Raw genomic sequence first — 7,177 nt, 5'->3', positions numbered from 1 at the left:
TTAATCTCCCCTAGACTGTGTATTAGACATAAGTATGTTTTTAAATTATTTTATCACTTAGTTTTATGACTAATAAAATTAGGTCTCAGCAGAACTGAAAGGACCTGACATGGTAAAATCTTAGCTGCGTTACTATTTTGATAGTAAAATAACCCTTTTTAAAGACCGCAGAACACTGGGGTAGGAGCAATGGTGCAGCAGTAGATCATTTGCCTTGCATGCAGCTGACCCAGGATAAACTGCAGTTTGACTCCTCATATGGGATGCCCAAGTCAGAAGTGATTTCTGAGCATCTAGCTAGGAGTAACCCCTGAGCATCACTGTGTGTGTTGGTGTGCCCCCAACAAAGGGAAAATAAAAACTACAGAACATAGGACTGTACTTTTTATAAAGACATAGAAACAGAGATATATTATTTGATGTTCCCAATTATTCTGTAAGTTTAATTAATTTTGAAGCTTCAAAATAATTCTGTATTTTACTTACAAGTTCAACAGTCTAGTTATGTGAAAGGTCAGGGGACCTGTCAACACTGGCCCACTCTATCTACATACTCAGTTGGGTTCTACCCCCATTTTCATGAGGCCAACAATTTCAAATTTCCGGTACTTCTCACTGCTATCAACTTAATTTATTTTCATAGTCACATACAGCCCTTGAGTAAAAACTTTGAAATGGTCCCTCTATGTTTCAAAAAATTTGTAACAAAACTAGAAATTACCCTAGAACAGGGATGCACATACTGGATATAACAGTACTAAGCCCATAGGGGAACATTTAGCTAATACTGACATTTATATTTAAATGTTTTTATATTGGTTTATTTTATTAGCCACAACAATATATTTTAAGTAGGCAATTAGAAAATACCTCTATTTACTTTGTTTTAGAAGTATAATTTATAGAAACCATAGAGATCATGATTTTTCTAAGCTTTTTTTTTTTTTTTTTTTGTCCCCCAATTCACAATACATACCCGGCAAGGGGCCTGTGTTGAGGTGTATATGGGGTGCCTTTACTGTACCTCCTCTTTCTATACAGCCAGTGTAAAGAACACAGCCTGTGGTAAGAATTGGGAGGCCTTATTTTATCTTTTATTTTTTTTTTCTTCAGGGCAAACTAAAGTTGTTTTTTGTTTTTTTTAAGTAAGAATTCATTTAAAGGACAAAATTGATTAACATAATAAGGTAAACTAATATAACATAATATAGTGACATAACATATAATATAATTAATATAATAATAATACATGTAAGTCAAAGAAAGTTTCTGATTAAAAACACAATTTTTTTTTCCATAATGGCTTACATATCTTTCACTGTAGTATTTTGGGTACATATTCACATTAAATCAGGGGAATACCCATCACCTAATATGTCCTCTTCTCAATCAAAAATCAAATATACTGAAAATAGGCAGAGTCCTGTCTAGAGGCTTCCAAACTCAGTTTGAGAGAGGATGTGAAAAAGTAATTAAAATACCACAACAATACACACACACACACACACACACACACACAAAAAAAAATATCGAATTAAATAACCGATAAGCACCACAACAATAAAGACAGGCACCACACAATAATCTCAGTTCTGAAATCAAATCATACTCAAGTGCAAAAAGAAAGAGAAAGACAAAACAAAATAAAATAAAATAATATTGGAGACATCAACCGTAATCTCCACACCAAAATAAAGATGTCAAAAAAATAGATCATTTATTCTCCTCTTGCTGCTTTCGTGGTATGTGGAAGACTTCTACTTTATCTTGGATGGTAAAATCAGACCTGTTTCTAGAGATCTTGGTGGCTGTGAGGATCAGGGAATGGAGTTTATGAAGTCTTTCTTTGTGGTTCTAGCAGTTATGCTTCTTCAATGTCCTTTTTTTGTTTTTTATGTATTCTAGGTGTTTCAGAATAGTGCTACCATTCTGTGTTTTTCTTTTGTCTTCTGACTTACTTCGTTTAACATAACATGATCTAGGTCCATCCACGTTGCTGCAAAGTCTGTGATTGTATCATTTCTAACTGCCATGTAATATTCCATTGTATATATGTACCACATTTTAATGATCCATTCATCTGTTGTTGGACATCGAGGTTGGTTCCAAGATTTGGCTATTATACTGAGTGCTGCAATAAATAGTGGGGTGCATACATATTTTGGAATGAATGTCCTTCCATCTTGGGGATATATGCCTAGGAGAGCAATTGCTGGGTCAAATGGCAGCTCAATTCTGAGTTCTTTGAGCACTCTCCAGACTTTTCTCCATAGATGTTGGACCAAAGGGCATTCCCACCAGCAATGAATGAGAGTTCCTTTCATACCACATCCTCTCCAACAAAGGTTGTTCCCATTATTTTTGATTTTTCTAAGCTTTAATTTGAAAAAGTAATAGACAAGATTTCATTAGATTCTCCTGTATTTCCCGGAAACTACTTATACATACTTTTCCTGGTTACCATGCACATATCTTAATTTATATAAGCAGATTTGAACCAAAGACATTTTCCTTCAGTAGTAGCTTTAGGCAAATATTTATCTACATGTCTATTTCCCACCATTTATAAAAATAAATGTAAGTTCTCAGAACAAATTTAGACTAAGCAAATGTCTCAGAAACCTTAGTTAGAGAACTAAGCTACCTGATAAGGATGGCATAAGGATTGTATGCCATCAGAGATTATCTCTAGAAGAAAAATATTTTTAAATTTAAATTGATCACTGTACTATAGAAAGATAAAGTAGTTAGACATCTGAAAGAAATAAACACATGAAGCATTTCTGAAGAACATAATAAGAGACAAATCTGAAAAAACAGAAGATGAGAAGCAACTGTATACGTTTCTACATAACGAAAGTTGGATTTTGTCTTTGACTGTTTTTACTATAATATCTGCATAAAAATGGCCTAGGAAGATAGACTTGCTACAAGAGAAAAGAGAGAGTTTGTTTCCTAACCTCTGGTGTAAGGTCAAGTATCTCTCAATACAGAGTTTATAAACAGATTTATGAGTAATTTCTTAAAAAATGGAAGATTTGTTGTCTTCAGAATTTTTCTAAATGACACAAATTCACTAGAATAAGAACTATCATCCAGAATACCTGACAACCCATCATGCCATTTATGACATACTCACACAAAGGTTTAAAGGAAATAGAGGAACTGATACCACCATAAAATATCTACAGCCTGCTCCTTGTGAGTAATGAAGGTCTGGTCTCTTGCTCATGAGTTTTGGGTTCTTCTAGCAGAATCTAAGAAATTGGAAGAGGAAATTACAGATTCATCATCATCGATGATTTCCTCATCATTTTTTCCCCAGCACCTAATATAATCCCCTGAGTCTATGATCCCTGAATATAAAACTAGGATTACCTTAATTACTGTCAGGTAAGACCCTAACTGGAGTCCTCACACTTTTTAAACAGGGGGCCAGTTCACTGCCCCTCAGACCATTGGAGGGTCGGACTATAGTAAAAACAAAACTTATGAACAAATTCTTATGCACACTGCATATATCTTATTTTGCAATGAAGAAACAAAACAGATACAAATACAATATGTGGCCTGCAGGCCATAGTTTGAGGACCACTGCAAAGTAAACAAAATTTACAATAATAAATGTCCTCAGAGCTTAAATGCCTAATCCACAATACTACCCAGACTCAGACAATTTTTGGAGAGATCAGAGTAGTAACCATAGGTGGCATTTCTTTAACAATAGAAAAAAAGAGACAGCTAGAGTCTCCTTTTGTATTTAATTTTTACAAATCCTATTCCAGCTCACTCTTTGTCATTGTAGAACAATATACTGAGCTGCATCTGCATTCTGGAGTCAACAATGAATCCTTTCATCCTATGCTAATTTCAACCCTCTGCCCAAATTAAAGATCACAAAATGGTTAGCCAACTAATAAAAGAGTCTCAGTTGAGGTCTCTACATTGAGATCATTGGAAAGTATATTTGGGCTGGCTGTCAAAAATTTTATAAGACTTTAATAAGTGTGTAATGACATTGAAGTTAGATGAAAAAGAAAACAAAGTTTATGCTACATCTAAGTACCTATGAAAACTAACATAAAAACTTTTTATATGATTAAAATATGCTGTTTTAAGAATACAATAATGGATACAGAAAACTTCCATAATCATAAAAAATAGCATGAGCTCCTCCTGTCATACCCAGATGGTTTAAATACTGCTTCATAGATACCTGACTTCATGTATAAAATAAGATAACATAATAGGCTTCCATATTCATTTCAGTAGGAAATGATCTTATGTTGACATCTACCATATGACTCCCTTTAGTATGTTCAAGAAATCAGAGATGTAAAATCAGATCCACCTATTCCTATCTTAAAATGGCATGGTAGGTAAGTGAATAAATCCTCAAACCAAGCTAAGGGACTGAACTGTATACCGCCAAATGCATATCTTAGAGACTTTGGTGATGATGTGACTATAGAAACCCTGAGTATAAAATAGATCTCCACACCATATTCCCAACCTTGGGTGAGTGAGTCTAAAGTAGGGTAGCTATGAAGAATTAATAAAGCAAGTCAGTCATAGAGGGAAAATCATGGAGTCCAGTCCTTCTCCCCTTAAGGTCTCTCTGGACCTGGGAAACTGAAAACTCTTTATTGAACAGTTTGAATTCAACGGGGGTGGGGGGAGGAGAGGTTGCGTGAGAGATAAGCTAGATGGACTTTTACAAGTCAAAAGGGTTAGTGAAATGAAAGGAAATTGGGAAGGTCTTTGTTTTGGATAAAAGTAGAGTGTAATTTAACAACTGAGAAATTAAACACAGTAAGAGGGGCATAATCTGATAAAATAAAACAGTCTCATTATCAGAATAGAATAGGAGCCCTCAGAGTTCTTGTACATAAACACCACAGAGGGAAACTGATAGTCTCTAAACCAAAGAGTTTACCAAGAACCTTAACCGTGATGGGTAGCTTGACCTCAGATTTCTAATCTCTAAAACTTTGTAAATAATGATTTCTACTGCAGATGGCACCCTGTCTGTGGAGATGTTATAACTGTTAAAATAGACTAAAGTTTCCATTCCTGTGCCCATAGCTTTTCACAATACTTGTGCTCTGTGATGTCTCCAAATACAGACGTTTAAATTTATTCAAAAGTCACTTTATATTTGAGTTTTATGGGAAAAGGGGATTAAAAGCAACCATTGACTTGCTTTGCTCATGTTTACATGTTATTTTCCTTATTTGCTGATGGATAATGAAATGATGAAAGTGCTCAAAGCACTTTTTAGTTGGTTATGAAGAGAAATCAATACTGTTTTGTGTTTCAAAGAGAAGCATGCAAAGATGTGGAGGCATTAAACACAAGTGGATTGAATAGTTATTTGTGAAGGGGTTACTAACAATTGAATTACTATTTTAATGTCTTAACATGGCAGCAGTCAAGATCACCTTTCACATCTAATCATGCCATTTACATAGAAGTGGGAAATGCTTCTGAAGTGCCAAAAGGCTATTCACTAAATGGATCACAGTAACACTAGAAATTGCTCCATAGAAAAAATAAGATAACTAGCCCAGCTCTGGGAAGGTTAATTTCTCTTTATTTGAAATTAAAAAGGAAAAAATATTTAGTTGAACCTATGTCAAAAAATAATTAAGGAGTATAAATATGGGCATCTGCTCTTGACTCAATATTAAGGCTTGTAAATTGTATGTTTTGTTTTCATGATCAAGACAAGAATTATCTTCCAAAAACAATGCTTAAGAATTTACATGAATGGATATAATTAAGTACTTACAGCATTTTGAAAATAGGTACTATTTTCATCATCCTCATTTTACAGATTAGAGTGTTGAGGCAGCAAAACTATATAATTGGGCCAAAGGAGGGAAGTGGAAGTATTCAAGATCGGAATTACTAGCTCTATGGAGAGACACTATGGTGATGTCACTAAGAAATACTGATCTATATGTCAAGGAAACCTTATAGAAATAGTGTGTATCTACAGAGAAACATAGGCTCACTGATATCTCAAATCAGTGTTTTTCACCCACTAGCCAATGAGCTAGTACCAGTTATCTGGTGTAGGAAATCTCTGTTATATTGCCTGGGTTATATCATTTCATGAACTTATCTGTGCAGAATATGCAGGATGGGTCCATGCAGGATACTTGCCAGATATCAGATCTAAAAAGATCAAAGAAACCTGCTTTGGGATACTCTATAGTTCATGTACACCACTTCCAAACACTCCTCCAACAAACACATTAGTCTTTATTAGATGTCTTTTTTACATTTGATTTTTCTTGAAATTCCTTTCTATATTCTCACTCTTTTATAAAACTTAACCCAGATGTTATGCTCTCTGATAATTGTTTCTGAATGCCCTCGAAGTGTCTGCACTTTTTCTTTCATTCCTGGTAATATTCTGCTGCATCTCTCTAAAGTAATGTATATTACAATGTAATTATTTGTGGACAAATTTGTCTTCCCTGAACAAAATAAACATTTTAAGGCTTATAATTCTGTCCAATATGTTTGTCTTCCAAATGTCTAATATATATTGTTTTGTATTTTAAAGTTTGTGCACTATAAAATATATTGTTAGCTATTCTTGGTCATTGAGCCAACAAGGTAAAAGCCAGTACTTGATCCATACCAGGTACCTCTGTGCAGCATTTATGGGGTAAATAATGTGACACACACATAGCACTGGGCTGTTAGTACCACTAATCTATTTTGGTAGATGAAGATGTGGAAGCACCACAAATAACAATATAAATATATAACATAAATTGAATTGATATCATTTTCAGATAGATAATTTAAGAGTTAAACCTAAAATTTTACTTTATATTACATATTTTTACTAAGTTATGGTGAATAAATAAGACCCCCAGAGGTGATCAACTAAGGACATGCTTCTGAATTTCCTGGGTTTATCAAAGAGATAAATTTCATCACCTATGCCATTTGAAACAAATGGATCTTTCTTCCTCTCTTTGAAGATTATCTTTGTAGCTAATGTGGCCAAGTATTGACTATTACAGAAACAAGCACCAGTTCTTCCAGAACATCAATTAAAAAGATGTTGATTCTTATATGAAGTGTTGAAAATTTACAATTCCAACAAACACTTAAAGAAAAATGGGTGTGGAAAATATTCTTCTGTAATTGACTCAGA

The 7,177-nt window shown here is 34.1% G+C and overlaps 1 non-coding gene across 1 annotated transcript; it reads right to left on the bottom strand.

Annotated features, from left to right (window-relative positions):
• Positions 1-949: 949 nt before the first annotated feature.
• LOC126028756 (small nucleolar RNA SNORA51) lies at positions 950-1,082 on the bottom strand. Its single transcript, XR_007502472.1, has one exon. It is a non-coding gene; the product is annotated as a small nucleolar RNA SNORA51 (small nucleolar RNA).
• Between the last annotated feature and the right edge of the window lie 6,095 nt (positions 1,083-7,177).

The sequence above is a fragment of the Suncus etruscus genome, chromosome 14 (genome assembly GCF_024139225.1).
Source record: "Suncus etruscus isolate mSunEtr1 chromosome 14, mSunEtr1.pri.cur, whole genome shotgun sequence".
NCBI classification, from domain to species: Eukaryota; Metazoa; Chordata; class Mammalia; order Eulipotyphla; family Soricidae; genus Suncus; species Suncus etruscus.
This window is presented reverse-complemented; position numbering and strand designations above follow the sequence as displayed.